This window comes from Balearica regulorum, chromosome 10 (genome assembly GCF_011004875.1).
Source record: "Balearica regulorum gibbericeps isolate bBalReg1 chromosome 10, bBalReg1.pri, whole genome shotgun sequence".
NCBI classification, from domain to species: Eukaryota; Metazoa; Chordata; class Aves; order Gruiformes; family Gruidae; genus Balearica; species Balearica regulorum.
In genome coordinates this window covers 8,335,978-8,354,905 of record NC_046193.1, presented here as the reverse complement: position 1 = coordinate 8,354,905, position 18,928 = coordinate 8,335,978, and the positions used below count along the sequence as shown (strand labels likewise).

Here is an 18,928-nt window from a genome sequence, read left to right as displayed (position 1 = left end):
GGTGAGCTTGCAGCACCTCTCTTTGATATGGCCAGCTTTTGGGACGTGCCTCCCACTTGGGGAGCCCAGCGAGACTGCTCAGTACCTGAGTCCGCTCGAATAAAATGGTATCTGCTGGCCTGGTGGTCTTCTCCGGACTCTGACAGCACTGCCAAAAAAGCAGAGACGACAGGTAAAGCCTGAGGTGCTGACGGGACGTGCAAGAGCGGGCGCTGGGGGAAGAGCCTGCTGAGACACAGCCATCCTGAGGGCTGGCACCGGCTGACCGCGGGACAGCAAGTACCTGGCGTGCCGGCGCCTTGCATTGCCTGCGCTTCGTCGGGAGGGACTGGCAGGGAGCCGCTGCTTCCGTCTGGAAACAAGAGCTTCTTCACAGCCTCTCGGTCCGTCTCTTGAGAAAGCAAGCAGGACAGCTGGATTAGATGGAAGTGTTCCCCATCAGGGAGATGGCAGCATCAGGAGGCAAGACTTCTCAAAGACACCGATAAGGTTTAGGAACGAGGCCCGGGCTTTTGGGGCTGCGCCTGGTCACTACTCCAAACCACAGTCACACCTGACCTGCCGGCAGACCAGGAAATGGCGTGTGATCTTCTGGCTTGCCTTGCACGTAGGGCGTTTTGGGCGAACGGCAAGGGGATGATGCTAAGTGCCTTCCTCCTTCAAAGAGGACGGGAAGAAGCTGCAGCCAGGCCAGCCGGGGAAACAGCCCTTCTGAGAAGGGCCCTCACGCCCTTCCCTGTGAGCACCAGCAACAGGCACATTCGTCCCATCCCAGCTCCCGATGCTCTCAACAGGAGGCTCAGCACCCAGATGTGGAGATACTTGACAGCACCCCCACTTGGTGATGGCCCATCAATCCGGGCCCATTACTAAGCAAGGACCTTTGCTTTGCCCCCAGCGGGCTTGTTTGTCAGGCTTGTGTCCCTGGAGCTGTTCTAGATGGCTTCCCTCTTTTCCTGGGTATGCCATTTGAGCAGGTCCCGTGGCCAGATGACCCTGCTGCAATAAACGTTCCCTCACCAGTCCGTGCCACCGCCCAGGTGGGGCTCCCGTACCCTGCGGCGCTCGGGTTGGTGTCGCTGGCCGTGGCCGTGGGCTCTCCCAGCGCGTCGTGGCCCCGCCACTGGTTGGAGGAGCCGCGTGCCCGGCCCCCGCCTGCCGCCACCGTTGGCATCCACGGCTGCACCAGGCTGGTGCCTCGCGGGGTTTGCCGTTGGTACCACTCGGGCACTTGTGCAACAGCTCTGGACGTCTTTATTCAGAGAGAAATGGCCGACTGGTCCCAGAAGCTGTCGGTCAGGGGTCTGTGACTGCGCTGCAACGCCGACCCTGGCGGGGCGCTGGCTGCTGGTTTTCATTGCAGCTCTCAGGGCTGCTGGAGCAGCTGGTCCAGCTGGCGATGCTGCTCTGGCTGATGGGGCTGACCGGGCGTGAGGGCTGTGTGGAGGCCAGGCGCGGGGGCCGTGGGGAGGCCGAGGGTGCCGGTTTGCCAGGCAGGAGCCCTGGCTGCTGGCTTTTTGTCCAGCTCTCAGGGCTGCTGGAGCAGCTGGTGCAGCTGGCGATGCTGCTCCAGCTGATGGCCTGTCCGGGCACAAGGGCCGTATGGAGGCCCGGTGCAAGGTGGGGAGGCTGAGCACGCCTGTTTGCCAGGCAGGAGCGCTGGCTGCTGGCTTTTTGTCCAGCTCTCAGGGCTGCCGGGGCAGCTGGTGCAGCTGGCAATGCTGCTCCGGCTGATGGGGCTGACCGGGCGCGAGGGCTGTGTGGAGGCCGGGCACGGGGGCCATGGGCGCCGTGGGGAGGCCGAGGGTGCCGGTTTGCCAGGCAGGAGCCCTGGCTGCTGGCTTTCGGTCCACCTCTCAGGGCTCCCGGGGCGGCTGGTCCAGCTGGCGATGCTGCTCCTGCTCGTACGGCTGTCTGGGCGCAAAGGGCGGCCGCTGGTTTCCAGCCGGTCTCCGGAACCTGCCAAGGCGCGCCTGTGGAGAGAGGAGGCTGCTGAGGCCCTGAACCCCAGTCAGAACGAGCTCCTGAGAACGCCGCCCAGGAATTAAGTTGAAGCGTCTGACGGCAGCAGCAGAAGCCTCGGCAGAGTTTTTCGCCAACCACTAATTCGTCGCTCCGCAGCAGCCTGGCGAGAAAAGCTTCGTGGCTATGAGCAGCCACCTGAGGAAGCAGCGTGTGTGTGTGTGCGTAGAACTAAATCAACGACTCTTGTTTTTCTTCTGCCGCCGCCAATGGATCCCGATACAGCACACCACTATGATAACTGGCACGGCAATCACGCCTGCTGCTGTGCCTATCATACAGCGCCTTTGCACATCTGGGGGGCATAAAACACCTGCGGTCCTCTGGGGACGGTCAGCACTTGCGATTCTCTTTCTGTCCACATCTGGAGGAGGAATTCAGGATGTTAGTCCGTCCTGTGCACCACTGGTGAGCTTGCAGCACCTCTCTTTGATATGGCCAGCTTTTGGGACGTGCCTCCCACTTGGGGAGCCCAGCGAGACTGCTCAGTACCTGAGTCCGCTCGAATAAAATGGTATCTGCTGGCCTGGTGGTCTTCTCCGGACTCTGACAGCACTGCCAAAAAGCAGAGACGACAGGTAAAGCCTGAGGTGCTGACGGGACGTGCAAGAGCGGGCGCTGGGGGAAGAGCCTGCTGAGACACAGCCATCCTGAGGGCTGGCACCGGCTGACCGCGGGACAGCAAGTACCTGGCGTGCCGGCGCCTTGCATTGCCTGCGCTTCGTCGGGAGGGACTGGCAGGGAGCCGCTGCTTCCGTCTGGAAACAAGAGCTTCTTCACAGCCTCTCGGTCCGTCTCTTGAGAAAGCAAGCAGGACAGCTGGATTAGATGGAACTGTTCCCCATCAGGGAGATGGCAGCATCAGGAGGCAAGACTTCTCAAAGACACCGATAAGGTTTAGGAACGAGGCCCGGGCTTTTGGGGCTGCGCCTGGTCACTACTCCAAACCACAGTCACACCTGACCTGCCGGCAGACCAGGAAATGGCGTGTGATCTTCTGGCTTGCCTTGCACGTAGGGCGTTTTGGGCGAACGGCAAGGGGATGATGCTAAGTGCCTTCCTCCTTCAAAGAGGACGGGAAGAAGCTGCAGCCAGGCCAGCCGGGGAAACAGCCCTTCTGAGAAGGGCCCTCACGCCCTTCCCTGTGAGCACCAGCAACAGTCACATTCGTCCCATCCCAGCTCCCGATGCTCTCAACAGGAGGCTCAGCACCCAGATGTGGAGATACTTGACAGCACCCCCACTTGGTGATGGCCCATCAATCCGGGCCCATTACTAAGCAAGGACCTTTGCTTTGCCCCCAGCGGGCTTGTTTGTCAGGCTTGTGTCCCTGGAGCTGTTCTAGATGGCTTCCCTCTTTTCCTGGGTATGCCATTTGAGCAGGTCCCGTGGCCAGATGACCCTGCTGCAATAAACGTTCCCTCACCAGTCCGTGCCAGTGCCCAGGTGGGGCTCCCGTACCCTGCGGCGCTCGGGTTGGTGTCGCTGGCCGTGGCCGTGGGCTCTCCCAGCGCGTCGTGGCCCCGCCACTGGTTGGAGGAGCCGCGTGCCCGGCCCCTGCCTGCCGCCACCGTTGGCATCCACGGCTGCACCGGGCTGGTGCCTCGCGGGGTTTGCCGTTGGTACCACTCGGGCACTTGTGCAACAGCTCTGGACGTCTTTATTCAGAGAGAAATGGCCGACTGGTCCCAGAAGCTGTCGGTCAGGGGTCTGTGACTGCGCTGCAACGCCGACCCTGGCGGGGCGCTGGCTGCTGGTTTTCATTGCAGCTCTCAGGGCTGCTGGAGCAGCTGGTCCAGCTGGCGATGCTGCTCTGGCTGATGGGGCTGACCGGGCGTGAGGGCTGTGTGGAGGCCAGGCGCGGGGGCCGTGGGGAGGCCGAGGGTGCCGGTTTGCCAGGCAGGAGCCCTGGCTGCTGGCTTTTTGTCCAGCTCTCAGGGCTGCTGGAGCAGCTGGTGCAGCTGGCGATGCTGCTCCAGCTGATGGCCTGTCCGGGCACAAGGGCCGTATGGAGGCCCGGTGCAAGGGCCGTGGGGAGGCTGAGCACGCCTGTTTGCCAGGCAGGAGCGCTGGCTGCTGGCTTTTTGTCCAGCTCTCAGGGCTGCCGGGGCAGCTGGTGCAGCTGGCAATGCTGCTCCGGCTGATGGGGCTGACCGGGCGCGAGGGCTGTGTGGAGGCCGGGCACGGGGGCCATGGGCGCTGGGGAGGCCGAGGGTGCCGGTTTGCCAGGCAGGAGCCCTGGCTGCTGGCTTTCGGTCCACCTCTCAGGGCTGCCGGGGCGGCTGGTCCAGCTGGCGATGCTGCTCCTGCTCGTACGGCTGTCTGGGCGCAAAGGGCGGCCGCTGGTTTCCAGCCGGTCTCCGGAACCTGCCAAGGCGCGCCTGTGGAGAGAGGAGGCTGCTGAGGCCCTGAACCCCAGTCAGAACGAGCTCCTGAGAACGCCGCCCAGGAATTAAGTTGAAGCATCTGACGGCAGCAGCAGAAGCCTCAGCAGAGTTTTTCGCCAACCACTAATTCGTCGCTCCGCAGCAGCCTGGCGAGAAAAGCTTCGTGGCTATGAGCAGCCACCTGAGGAAGCAGCGTGTGTGTGTGTGCGTAGAACTAAATCAACGACTCTTGTTTTTCTTCTGCCGCCGCCAATGGATCCCGATACAGCACACCACTATGATAACTGGCACGGCAATCACGCCTGCTGCTGTGCCTATCATACAGCGCCTTTGCACATCTGGGGGGCATAAAACACCTGCGGTCCTCTGGGGACGGTCAGCACTTGCGATTCTCTTTCTGTCCGTATCTGGAGGAGCAATTCAGGATGTTAGTCCGTCCTGTGCACCACTGGTGAGCTTGCAGCACCTCTCTTTGATATGGCCAGCTTTTGGGACGTGCCTCCCACTTGGGGAGCCCAGCGAGACTGCTCAGTACCTGAGTCCGCTCGAATAAAATGGTATCTGCTGGCCTGGTGGTCTTCTCCGGACTCTGACAGCACTGCCAAAAAAGCAGAGACGACAGGTAAAGCCTGAGGTGCTGACGGGACGTGCAAGAGCGGGCGCGGGGGGAAGAGCCTGCTGAGACACAGCCATCCTGAGGGCTGGCACCGGCTGACCGCGGGACAGCAAGTACCTGGCGTGCCGGCGCCTTGCATTGCCTGCGCTTCGTCGGGAGGGACTGGCAGGGAGCCGCTGCTTCCGTCTGGAAACAAGAGCTTCTTCACAGCCTCTCGGTCCGTCTCTTGAGAAAGCAAGCAGGACAGCTGGATTAGATGGAACTGTTCCCCATCAGGGAGATGGCAGCATCAGGAGGCAAGACTTCTCAAAGACACCGATAAGGTTTAGGAACGAGGCCCGGGCTTTTGGGGCTGCGCCTGGTCACTACTCCAAACCACAGTCACACCTGACCTGCCGGCAGACCAGGAAATGGCGTGTGATCTTCTGGCTTGCCTTGCACGTAGGGCGTTTTGGGCGAACGGCAAGGGGATGATGCTAAGTGCCTTCCTCCTTCAAAGAGGACGGGAAGAAGCTGCAGCCAGGCCAGCCGGGGAAACAGCCCTTCTGAGAAGGGCCCTCACGCCCTTCCCTGTGAGCACCAGCAACAGTCACATTCGTCCCATCCCAGCTCTCAATCTGCAGACGGGAAATCGAGCGCAGCCCAAAAAGCCTGCTGAATCAGCGCAGGCCACAGCGTCTCCAGACGTGTATCTAAAACTTCCGGCTGCCCAGTCTCACAGCTAAGGCAGAGTGAAAAATATCCACCGTGTCATCTCTCCACTTCATCCAGCATTTTCTTCAGGAGTGGAGATGGCTCCGGGCGCTTTTTTCCTCCTTCAGGTTGGTGGTATTGCGCGCTCGGAGGACCTTAACAGAACGTATTTGGTTCAATTTCACAGGACTAAATTATGGAAAACCAGTGCTTAGCCTGTGAGGTCAGCAGAGACAGACTGACTCACCCCTGCGGTGCACAGCATCCAGCCGAGGAGCCGGAAAAGTCCTTCCCTCGGGCACTTCTGTAACTGAACAGGCAGAGAAGCTTCCGTCATGGATTGCCAGCTGCATCGGCAGAACTGACCGGCAGAAGCAGTGAGGGGATCACGCGAGGAGGGGGCACACGCGTGCAGGGCTCCATCCTCACAGCTGCAGAGGCGCCCGGCTGGCTGACCTTTGGGCTTTGGGCTGGCAGCTCTCAGAGGGAGGGAAAAGCCACAACGTACCCATGCGATCTGCCGGAGCCTCGCTCCTGGAAGCCAGCCGCGAAGCGGGATTGCCTTCGCCCGCAGGCACAGCCGCAAACAAGTGCAGGACAGAACAGCTCCCGTGTGTCATGGAAGCACACAAACTTGGCCAGTCCAGTTAACAAGCAAACAATCAAAAATACTTATTTTACAAGATGGAAGGGAAAAAACTAAGTTTTCTTCTAGGTGAAACCGCTCTGGCTTCTTTAACAATCCACAGGTTCATGATGTCGGTTGGGACATTAATGCTACGCCACTGACTGAAGAGCTCCTAAGGTTTATGATTGATGACCCAAAATGCACAAAATCACTCACCCGTGTAAGATGAGGTCTCTCAATCTGTACAGAAGATGAACCGCAGGTGCCGTTCCAACACACGGGGAGGGCCCTCAACTGCAGACCCGCTGCTCTGAGGGAGACTGACTCAAGATGGCCCCCTCGCAGGACTCCCTTTATACCCAATTCGACTCTGACCTGTGGTCATATATGGTCACGTAGGTCCCTATTGGCCAAAGATCTCAGCTTTGTCTCCAAAGTGCCGGTGCCCTGCGGGCATGATTCAAACTGCGGCAGGAATGTTTGCCCTCAGACTTTGTCGGGACGGGTGCATCTGCCACATAATCCACCCTGTGACAGCAGTCATGATTCGATTGGTTTCCTTAGAGTAGTGGTACAGTCACCTCTTGCCTCCACAGTGAAAAGGAAGCGCAGTCTTGGTGAGTCTTAATGCTCATTGTGGATCATTGTTTCTCAATTGTTCTATGGCTATATATCACTTACATGAACAGGTTCAAAGGGAGTATGTGTTACAACTGACACAGATCGTACTATCGTGCGCTTAATATAAGTTATTATAATTGTTGTAATCTATATTATAACTACAATCATTATCAAAGACTGAAGGAGACTGGTTAGCCATCCAGCAAGAGGAAATCCAAACACGTCAAAAACTTTCCCCAGCCAGTTCGTTCCTAGTCCAGCAACAATCGCTTCTCAATCTTTGGCTACTTTCTTCATCTTGTTGATTTGGTCTTGAAGTGGTATTGATACATTTGGGATGTGGACACAACAGTTATCCACTGACAGGTTCAGAACTCCACATACGCCTTTCTCCTTTAACAGCCTGAGGTCTGAAACAGCTCGGTTTGGAATGGTCATTTTACTGGTATGTTGTAATTGATCATTTAAAAACTTCAGATTGTCAGATGTGTTGGCTAAAGCTGATAGTTGTAAGCCTAGATCCAAAACAGCTTGTCAGTTTTGCACTGGGGCAATTCGTACTCCAAATAATGATTCCATCCACCACCCAATTCGTGTTAGGGCTTCTTGCCATCCTTTCCGTAAATCCCTTGGTCTACGGTCCCACCACTGCTGTGGGATTGGCCCTTCCCGATAAATGGGGCAGAGGGAGAGCACAGCCAGTGTACAGGCTAGCCCAGGAACAGGTGAATGTAGTCAGAGTATAGGTGACCATCAGAGCATGCCCATACTAAGTTAGGGGGTGCAAGGACAGTGGAGGTTTGGCATGAACCTGGTACAGTACTAACAGGAGGACAATAGCCTTTCTTACTACAATCTAAGACAGAGAGTCGTGAGTAAGCGGTATTACTGCACAAGCAGCCCTGTCCTGTAGGTCTCTTAATGGGAGGGTAGAGCCATAGTAATGGCACCTTGTCAATGTCTTTGCATCCAATGTCTACTTGGCAGTTCCAGAGAGCAGATTTCCTCACTGGGGGTATCTTATCCTTGTTCCCATCCCAACTGGGCATATAGCCCATGTGTAGTTCAGGGGACAGTCAAATGAGTTTCCATTACATGTGCTGGGACACTCATTACTATCCCTTTCACAGTGTTTAATACACCATGAGGCATTTAACAATTTTGTATCCTGTTGAGACTGATCATCAGCACTCCAAGTATTACATTCAGTAGCTCCCTATGATTTCATGGTACAGTGCCATTCACACTCCACCTCGTGGTGTCAATAGGGGGTTGGAGAATATAATTGCATCTTGCACCCCATACCAAGCTCACATTTAAGGCACCTGGTGACCAACTATAGACAACATAAGCGTAACCTTTGCCTTCAGGCCTTTTGAAATACCAGCTATAATTGTTATACTGCTTCCGTGTGAGCTCAAGAACACATGATATGTTAATGTCTTGCACAAAATTTGTTAAGGGGTCTTCTGCTGACATGGGGGTAGGTGGACAAACTGTCACTGAGGTTAGATTCATCATTTGGGCAAACCCTACCGTCATTTTCACTACCATGTTATCATCCGGGTCTTCGCTGTCCGCATCAACCAGTATTACTATTGCTAGTAGGAGTCGCAGCAGGACAGCCCTCCTCTTCAGTGTCCTGTAAGAAAGCACCAAAAAAAAAAAAACAAACAAACAAACAAAAAAAACAACCCTTGGTTCTTTGAACCAGGTTTCAGTGTTAAAAATCAGGGATTATCCACCGAGTACTAATATGGTGGGTCTTTCCGCTCCTGTCTAGGGCTTCCCAGGCATATAAACCTTTTGGTTTTGCCAGGGTCATGGGTACAATGCCAATAGAAGGTAGTTTCTCCATGACAGGTTGGCCTACACGTGATCAAAAGGATCAGTTCCCACTGAGGACATCAGGTATGGGGGCGTCACCCATCAATGGTCCCATGGGACAAAATGCTCATGTCTTTGGGCTTCCATAATTTCCCCATCAGTTATTAACAGTGAAGACTGCCTGTGGCAATCCTATGTCCCAGTTATGGTGCAAGACATCAGCATGTCTTTTAACCAAACCCTTGGTTCGCTCAGCTGTCCCATTGGCCTGGGGATAATATGGTGTGTGAAACGCCCATTTGATACCTTCTATCCACGCCCAGTCTTGTACCACTGTGGCTGTGAAATGTGACCCATTGTCACTCTGAATACGTTCAGGAATGGGCAAAATACCAAACCATTCTTTGCAGCACTTGGACTGTCTGATCTCCTGTGGCTGTGCCAACAGCTGTGGCCATGGTTAATCCTGCTATCACCTCTACTCCTATCAAAATTTATCTTTTTCCATGTGAAGGTCTCAAGGGCCCGACATCATTTGCCAGGTGCTCCAAAGAGCTTTGCCTCCTTTGATATGCTGGGCAGGGGCTTGATTTGGGTGGCTGGCCCTGAGCCTTATTTGGCATTGTGGGCAATGGTAGTAGAGTGTTTATATCCTTGAGGCAGTTGGTTAAAGGTGGACCGCACTCCTTCCCAAGTGAAAGCAAATTGGGGTTTATCCTCTTCTCTCAGGGGTATCAAAGAACGTGTCTTTAACATCTGAAGTGGCCATCCATGCATGAGCGGCTGCCTGGATTGCCATCACCACTGATGTTATGCTCGGCATAGCAGCACTTAAGGGTGGAGTATTACTATTCAATTTTCTATAATCAATTGTTAGACGCCACCATCCATCAGGCTTACGGACTGGCCAAACTGGAGAATTGTATGGTGAGTGGGTCCAGCTTATGATTTGCTTTTTTTCAAGACTGTTAATTACACCTGTAACGCCCTGTTTTGCTGCAGTTGGCAAAGGGTATTGAGAAACACAGGTTACTTTAGATTGTGGTAGCGCAGGTGCAAGCTGCAGGGTTCTAACATGGGCAGCTTTTGCCCATTGACTTCCAAAACTCCAGCTTGCCATTAGGTACACACCACCGCCTGCCTGCTAATACATCAAATCCCAACATATTTTCCTTGTGGGGGCTTAGGGCCACTTACACAGCTGTCATTCTTTCCTCCCCAGGGAGCCAAAGCTGAATCTGAGCTAAAGGACATTTTGCTGCTGTACCTGTTACACCTCTCCTATTTATACCTCTCCTTGAGGGTTTAATTCCCAATTTCTCAGCGTGTTGCTTATTCAAAATGCTAATCTGGACTCCTGTATCAATTAAAAAGTCTAAACTTAGCCGTCTTGGACCCACAGGAATAGGGATGTAAGGTTCATTACCAGGAATTCACCATGCTGAGTGGGCGGCCCGAACACCAAACCGCGGCTTCCAGTTTTGTAACTCTTGCAGCTCCTCTCGCAGGGGCCCCAAAGGGTTCAGGTTCCTTTCCCGGGCGGGCGCGGCTGCCGGCACCTCCTGCTGTTCTTTAATCTTCCCCCCTAGCAATTCCACCAGTTTCCGGACCTGAGCCGTGGATTGCCCGTGCAGCACTGTTCTAGCTGTTCCTAGTGCTAACCCCTTTCCCCAAAGGCTATTTCTTTCTGAATCCTAAATCCGGTCCGACCCGACCCGGAAAAGGCTCCCGTCTCCGGCGCGGACGCCGCTCAGGGTGGGGTTTGCGATCCGCTTGTCGGGCCCTCCTGTTCCCCTCGGCGCCACCCCCGGGAGCAGTCCGTCCCATCTCGCGCCGCGCCGGTAAATCACTAGGTTGTGTAACGTCTCCGCCCAAGTCAAAATGTGGGCGGGGGGGTTCTGAAGGTATTGCCGATTTTGCTCAATGGCTCTCTGCACGCTTTCTCTCAGGGATTGAACATGTATTTTCAAAGCGTCCGGCAATCCCCTAATAAAAGGTCTCAGGTGGTTGGGGTCTACTGGTGCAGCCACCAGTATCACTTGCTGCCCTCTCTCATACACTGCCTGAATACAAGCGGCTTTTTGCACTCCTTTGGCTAGCTCTGACAATCCCTTTATTTTAATGGGAATAGGTTCCCCCCTGCTCTTTGGGGTCCACACCCTCAGCCCAATAAGCCACTCAGGATGTTAATGGCTGGTTGCCCTGCGGTCCGTCAGTCAGAAACACTCCCGGACCCCAAAACCCTCTTGCTTCGTCATCACTCAACAGCATCCGATCAGCCCCGTTAGACTCTCCACAAATACTCCATTTCTGTCTCTCCAGGTTTTCACGAGAACTTTGCTTGCAATTCGCTGAGCTGGGGTCCTGACCAGGGAATGGTGCGGACTGTGGTTCGTGGGTTCCTGCCTTGCAGACCCGTGTGCCTCTCTGGTTTAATAAGAGGTCGCACGTCCCTTTCCTCCAGTTCCTCCATTGCCTCGGAGCTGTTTTCATCAGGGTCTCCCCAGATATCCCCATCCCAATCCTCGGGGTCTGCACCCAAAATTAATTTTCGATTTGGAAGATACTGGGATTTTTCTCTGCTTGTGTTAGCATTAGTTCAATTTTTTGTTGCAACAGATGTGTCTGCTCTTTCTCTTCAAGATTCTCCTTTCAAACAATCTATTTCTAGCTGTTTCTTTAAATTGTCCGTGGCTAATCTTTCACAATCATTATTTTGTTTCTATGCTTGAATCAAGCAGGCACCTACAATGGCACACATAGTTCCTTTAGCCATTTCGACTATTTCCACAGCATTGTTCCATCCCCTCCATGACCACTACTGGGTCGGATCATTTCTCCTTTGCCCAATCTAAACCTGGAGGAAGATTTCAGCTGTGCTTCCGTAACAGCTCCTCAACAGACATCCTGCCGACTACGCCAATTTAAAATGTCACAGAACCACACAAACTGGGCCAGTCCAGTTAACAAGCAAACAATCAAAAATACTTATTTTACAAGATGGAAGGGGAAAAACTAAGTTTTCTTCTAGGTGAAACCACTCTGGCTTCTTTAACAATCCACAGGTTCATGATGTCGGTTGGGACATTAATACTACGCCACTGACTGAAGAGCTCCTAAGGTTTATGATTGATGACCCAAAATGCACAAAATCACTCACCCGTGTAAGATGAGGTCTCTCAATCTGTACAGAAGATGAACCGCAGGTGCCGTTCCAACACACGGGGAGGGCCCTCAACTGCAGACCCGCTGCTCTGAGGGAGACTGACTCAAGATGGCCCCCTCGCAGGACTCCCTTTATACCCAATTCGACTCTGACCTGTGGTCATATATGGTCACGTAGGTCCCTATTGGCCAAAGATCTCAGCTTTGTCTCCAAAGTGCCGGTGCCCTGCGGGCATGATTCAAACTGCGGCAGGAATGTTTGCCCTCAGGCTTTGTCGGGGTGAGTGCATCTGCCACACCATAACACAGCTTCAGATACTTCCCATCAGAGTTGTGCAGGCGAGTGCAATGCAAAGAGGGGGGCACTCCACGGCACTCGTCTCTGGGGGATTGCTCTCAGGCTCAGGGAAAGGGACACTGAGAACTTACTTACCTCCAGGGTGCTCCAAGGGCTCCAGATCAACATCCAGCCAAGAAGCACCATTGTCGGCATCCTCGTCTAGAAGCAAGCACAGATGAGAAATGTTCCCGTTGCACTTTGGGATGCACTGCTGCCTCAGTGAATTCCAGGCTCTGGAAGGGGCTCAGGTAACAAGGTGGGAGCCAGACGAAGGTCCAGCTTGGCAAAGGTGCAGAGGGGCCTGGTGGCCTCTTGGCTGGCTCCTGGCAGCTCTCCACACACTCTTGCCAGGCCATCTGCAACACCCTGGAGGAGCGGATGGACCAACATGCGGCCCCTGGGGGCTTTCTTTCCGGGAGAGCTCTCACGCACACAGCGGAAACCCTCGCTAAAGCACTGGAGGAAACAAACCAGCACCCATGCGTCTCGGGGAGAGGAGCCAGCTGAGCTCTGGGACGTATTGCTATCAGGAGAATACTGACCTGCTCGGGTGCTGTTACCTGCAGCTCATGAGGCTAAAGCGTGATTGATTTTGAAGATTGTCCATTCAATCACATCCATTTTCATGTCCTTCGTGCAAATCCCTTTCATTCTCAAACCTTTTTCTCCATGATGCACCCAATGAGGAGAATCCTCCTCTCCACAAAAAGGGGGCTCTGCCAACTACTGGCCTCACATTTCTGTGCTATCAGGGGAAAACACACAGGAATGTGTCAGGCTGCAAAGGAGAGAGGGACGGTGAGGGGAAAGGTAAGCTGATGGTGATGTCTACACCCTACAGCTTTTAGGTGCACTAGGACCAAGTCCCAGGCCATCAGGGCTGCACAGAGTTCAGAGCAATGCTGCTAGCAGCTTTTTGGACATTGGACACGACAGCCTCAGGCAATCTGGAGACCTTCCATACACCGTGACTTTTCCAGCTCACTGACCTGGTGTGATCAGCGGGCAATTGCAGGCAGGCAGGGCCAGTCTTCTCTTTGAGAGACAACTACCGGAGCTGACTTCCGCTGCTGGCAGGGCCTTGGCCCCAGAATGCAAGCGGACACCATCTTCTGGGGTCTTTAAAGAATAAAGCCCAGCTTTGCAAAGCTACTGGGGACAAAGCGCAGCTCTCCCTCAACACCTCAGCTGTGTCCTAACCCATGTGTCAGTGGTGGGTTGACCCTGGCTGGGGGCCAGGTGCCCACCAGAGCCGCTCTATCCCTCCCCTCGTTCACTAGACAGGGGAGAAAAGGTATAACAAAAAGCTTATGGGTCGAGACAAGGACAGGGAGAGATCACTCACTAATTATCATCACGAATAAAACAGACTGAACTGAGAGAGGAAATTCATCTAATTTATTACTAAGCAAAACAGAGTAGAGGAATGAGGAATAAAATCAAATCTTAGAACACCTCCCCCCACCCCTCCCATCTTCCCGGGCTCAACTTCACTCCTGGCTTCAACCTCCGCCCCCCCTCAGCGGCACAGGGGGACGGGGAATGGGGGTTAGGGTCAGCTCGTCACATGTTGTTTCTGCCGCTTCTTCATCCTCAGGGGGAGAACTCCTCTCATCGTTCCCCCGCTCCAACATGGAGTCCCTCTCACGGGAGACAGTCCTTCACAAACTTCTCCAACGTGAGTCTCTCCCACGGGGTGCAGACCTTCAGGAGCAAACTGCTCCAGCGTGGGTCCCCCACGGGGTCACAAATCCTGCCAGCAAACCTGCTCCGGCCTGGGCTCCTCTCTCCACAGGTCCACAGGTCCTGCCAGGAGCTTGCTCCAGCGCAGGCTTCCCACGGGACACAGCTTCCTTCAGGTGCCTCCACATGCTCCGGCGTGGTGTCCTCCACGGCCTGCAGGTGGAATCTCTACACCCCCTCATCCTTCCTCCATGGGCTGCAGGGGGACAGCCTGCTTCACCATGGTCTTCACCACGGGCTGCCGGGGGATCTCTGCTCCGGTGCCTGGAGCACCTCCTGCCCCTCCTTCTGCACTGACCTTGGTGTCTGCAGAGTTTCTTACATCTTCTCACTCCTCTCTCTGGCTGCAGAAGCTCTCTCTAACTATTTTTTTTCCTTCTTAAATGTGTTATCACAGAAGCGCTGATTGGCTTGGCCTTGGCCAGCGGTGGGTCCGTCCTGGAACTGGCAGGCATTGGCTCTATCAGACACAGGGGAAGCTTCTAGCAGCTTCTCACAGAAGCCACCCCTGTAGCCCCCTCCCGCTGCCAAAACCTTGCCACGCAAACCCAATACATCATCTCTTGAGATCACCTCTGGTCACTGAATTATTACCAGGCTCAATCACCTGCAACGTGGCGGGGATGAAGGGACATTTGACTTGAAAGCTGTTTCCTAAAATCAAGGCTCTGCCAGCAGTAGCCACCTAGAGAGCCCAAAGGTGATTTACTGCAAGCCGGAATTATTGGAGAAGGCTGCTCCAATCCATTCACCTAAAAACACGTGCTTTGGATCAGACACTACAACCTTCGTGGGGCAGGCAAAGCCCATGAGTGCAAGCTCTATCCCCCTCTTCTGTTGACACCTGAAAAACAGTGAGCCAACACAGTATCGCCTTCTCTCCCGCCCGAGGTCAAAATTCAGTACTACCGCTCGTTCCCAAAGCTCACAACTCTTCACTCCAATGAGGCCGGCAGGATTGCTCCCATCACGCCGTGGGGTCTGGCTGCCTGTCCAGCAGGCAGTGAGCGCTAAAAGCCCACCGGTTACCATCTGGGAGTGCAAACCTGTCTCGAGCTACAGATGTGGCTCAGGTTCTCGTGAAACTGCTCCATCCTGGCACCTTCAAAACAGCTTGCTCTGCAGTTCAGGCTCTGGGAAGAGGTCTCGGCTACCAATAGCCAGAGCTGCAAGGTTGCCCGAGCACCCAGCTCGCTCAGGACAAGAGGAAAGCATGCTTTGAGGACACAGAGCGCATTGTCTTCTCCTGCTACCTTAACTGTGCAGGGGGGAGAACAGCACCACTAACACGGCACCTAAATCAATCTTTTCATTTTTTTATCGGAGTAGCTCTTGTAGCTGAGCCAAAGCTCAGCTCAAAGAAAAGAGGGGAGCTCAGGAAACCCGAGCCATGCTCCAGTGCACGACCAGGCAGCGGGGCACCGGCACCAGCCAGCTGCCTTGCCATGCGTTCGGATGAGCCTGGATCTGGAGGCTTGCCACTGCCAAGCCACTCGTTTTGATAACACTCTCCTACTTGTCAAGTGGGGAAACGCTTCAGAGGTCTGATTTGGCAGCTGTAGCCTCAGGGACATGCCATCACGAGACAAGTGCAGTTCCACATGCCTAACGAAGCAATGAAGGCTGCCAGCATGGACCAACATACAGCCCCTCGGGCCTTTCTTACCGGGAGAGAGCGCTCTCACGCACACAGAGGGATCATAGAATCATCGTAGAATGGTTTGGGTTGGAAGGGACCTCAAAGACCATCTAGTTCCAACCCCCCTGCCAGGGCCAGGGACACCCTCCACTAGCCCAGGTTGCCCAAAGCCTGGGTATGCCATTTGAGCAGGTCCGTGGCCAGATGACCCTGCTGCAATAAACGTTCCCTCACCAGTCCGTGCCACTGCCCAGGTGGGGCTCTCGTACCGTGCGGCGCTCGGGTTGGTGTCGCTGGCTGTGGCCATGGGCTCCCCCAGCGCGTCGTGGCCCTGCCACTGGTTGGAGGAGCCGCATGCCCGGAACCTGCCTGCCGCCACCGTTGGCATCCACGGCTGCACCGGGCTGGTGCCTCGCGGGGTTTGCTGTTGGTACCACTCGGACACTTGTGCAACAGCTCCGTCCATCTTTATTCAGAGACAAACGGCCGACTGGTCCCAGAAGCTGCCGGTCAGGAGTCGGTGAGCACGCCGCAACGCCGACCCTGGCGGGGTCACCTTCAGTGGTGTCCGGAGGGCTAGGGGGGCCGTTTGGGTTGAGGCTTGAGGGCGCGACGCTGTTCCTGCAGCTGCTGGGCGGTTGGGGTCAGCCTGTGGGGATGCGGGGGCCGTGGGGATGGTGTGGAGGGCAGGCGCGAGAGTTGTGTGGATTCTGGGCGCGAGGGCTGTGCGGAGGCCGGCTGTGAGGGCTGCGTTGAGGGTGGAGGTGGGGGCCGTGGGGGCCGTGGGGGCCTCGGGGAGTCCAAGTGCGCCGGTTTGCCAGGCAGGAGCACTGGCTGCTGGTTTTCATTCCGGCTCTCAGGGCTGCTGGAGCAGCTGGTCCAGCTGCTCATGCTGCTCTGGCTGATGGGGCTCTCCGGGCGCGAGGGCTGTGTGGAGGCCGGCTGTGAGGGCTGTGTTGAGGCCGGACGTGGGGGCTGTGGAGGCCGTGGGGGCCGTGGGGGCCGTGGGGGCCTCGGGGAGTCCAAGTGCGCCGGTTTGCCAGGCAGGAGCACTGGCTGCTGGCTTTCAGTCCACCTCTCAGGGCTGCCGGGGCGGCTGGTCCAGCTGGCGATGCTGCTCCCGCTCGTACGGCTGTCCGGGCGCGAAGAGCGACCGCCGGTTTCCAGCCGGTCTCCGGAACCTGCCAAGGCGCGCCTGTGGAGAGAGGTGGCTGCTGAGGCCCTGAACTCCAGTCAGAACGAGCTCCTGAGAATGCCGCCCAGGAATTAAGTTGAAGCATCTGACGGCAGCAGCAGAAGCCTCGGCAGAGTTTTTTCGCCAACCACTAATTCGCCGCTCCGCAGCAGCCTGGCGAGAAAAGCTGCGTGGCTATGAGCAGCCACCTGAGGAAGCAGCGCGCATGTGTGTGTGTGTGTGTGTGTGGAGAAGTAAATCGACGACTCACTCTTTTTTCTTCTGCCGCCGCCAGTGGATCACAATGCAGCACACCACTATGATAACTGGCACGGCAATCACGCCTGCTGCTGTGCCTATCATACAGCGCCTTCGCACATCTGGGGGGCATAAAACACCTGCGGGCCTCTGGGGATGGTCAGCACTTGCGATTCTCTTTCTGTCCACATCTGGAGGAGGAATTCAGGATGTTAGTCCGTCCTGTGCACCACTGGTGAGCTTGCAGCAGCTCTCTTTGATACGGCCAGCTTTTGGGACGTGCCTCCCACTTGGGGACCCCAGCGACACTGCTCAGTACCTGAGTCCGCTGGAATAAAATCGTATCTGCTGGCCTGGTGGTCTTCTCCGGACTCTGACAGCACTGCCAAAAAGCAGAGACGACAGGTAAAGCCTGAGGTGCTGACGGGACGTGCAAGAGCGGGCGCTGGGGGAAGAGCCTGCTGAGACACAGCCGTCCTGAGGGCTGGCACCGGCTGACCGCGGGACAGCAAGTACCTGGCGTGCCGGCGCCTTGCATTGCCTGCGCTTCGTCGGGAGGGACTGGCAGGGAGCCGCTGCTTCCGTCTGGAAACAAGAGCTTCTTCACAGCCTCTCGGTCCGTCTCTTGAGAAAGCAAGCAGGACAGCTGGATTAGATGGAACTGTTCCCCATCAGGCAGATGGCAGCATCAGGAGGCAAGACTTCTCAAAGACACCGATAAGGTTTAGGAACGAGGCCCGGGCTTTTGGGGCTGCGCCTGGTCACTACTCCAAACCACAGTCACACCTGACCTGCCGGCAGACCAGGAAATGGCGTGTGATCTTCTGGCTTGCCTTGCACGTAGGGCGTTTTGGGCGAACGGCAAGGGGATGATGCTAAGTGCCTTCCTCCTTCAAAGAGGATGGGAAGAAGCTGCAGCCAGGCCAGCCGGGGAAACAGCCCTTCTGAGAAGGGCCCTCACGCCCTTCCCTGTGAGCACCAGCAACAGTCACATTCGTCCCATCCCAGCTCTCAATCTGCAGACGGGAAATCGAGCGCAGCCCAAAAAGCCTGCTGAATCAGCGCAGGCCACAGCGTCTCCAGACGTGTATCTAAAACTTCCGGCTGCCCAGTCTCACAGCTAAGGCAGAGTGAAAAATACCCACCGTGTCGTCTCTCCACTTCATCCAGCATTTTCTTCAGGAGTGGAGATGGCTCCGGGCGCTTTTTTCCTCCTTCAGGTTGGTGGTACTGCGCGCTCAGAGGACCTTAACAGAACGTATTTGGTTCAGTTTCACAGGACTAAATTATGGAAAACCAGTGCTTAGCCTGTGAGGTCAGCAGAGACAGACTGACTCACCCCTGCGGTGCCAGCCGGCCTGCGGCACAGCATCCAGCCGAGGAGCCGGAAAAGTCCTTCCCTCGGGCACATCTGTAACTGAACAGGCAGAGAAGCTTCCATCATGGATTGCCAGCTGCATCGGCAGAACTGACCGGCAGAAGCGGTGAGGGGATCACGCGAGGAGGGGGCACACGCGTGCAGGGCTCCATCCTCACAGCTGCAGAGGCGCCCGGCTGGCTGACCTTTGGGCTTTGGGCTGGCAGCTCTCAGAGGGAGGGAAAAGCCACAACGTACCCATGCGATCTGCCAGAGCCTCGCTCCTGGAAGCCAGCCGCGAAGCGGGATCGCCTTCGCCCGCAGGCACAGCTGCAAACAAGCGCAGGACAGAACAGCTCCCGTTACACAGTTTAAGACGATACTTCCCATCAGAGTTGTGCAGGCGAGTGCAATGCAAAGAGGGGGGCACTCCACGGCACTCGTCTCTGGGGGATTGC

General features: G+C 55.8%; 1 long non-coding RNA gene across 1 annotated transcript in view; it reads right to left on the bottom strand.

The window, feature by feature from the left end:
• The window catches only part of LOC142603140 (uncharacterized), a 56,300-nt gene extending 43,529 nt beyond the window's left edge, over positions 1-12,771 (bottom strand). Inside the window, exon 1 of the long non-coding RNA XR_012837012.1 lies at positions 12,393-12,771. This is a non-coding gene — a long non-coding RNA (uncharacterized LOC142603140). The remainder of the gene's footprint in view (positions 1-12,392) is intronic.
• Between the last annotated feature and the right edge of the window lie 6,157 nt (positions 12,772-18,928).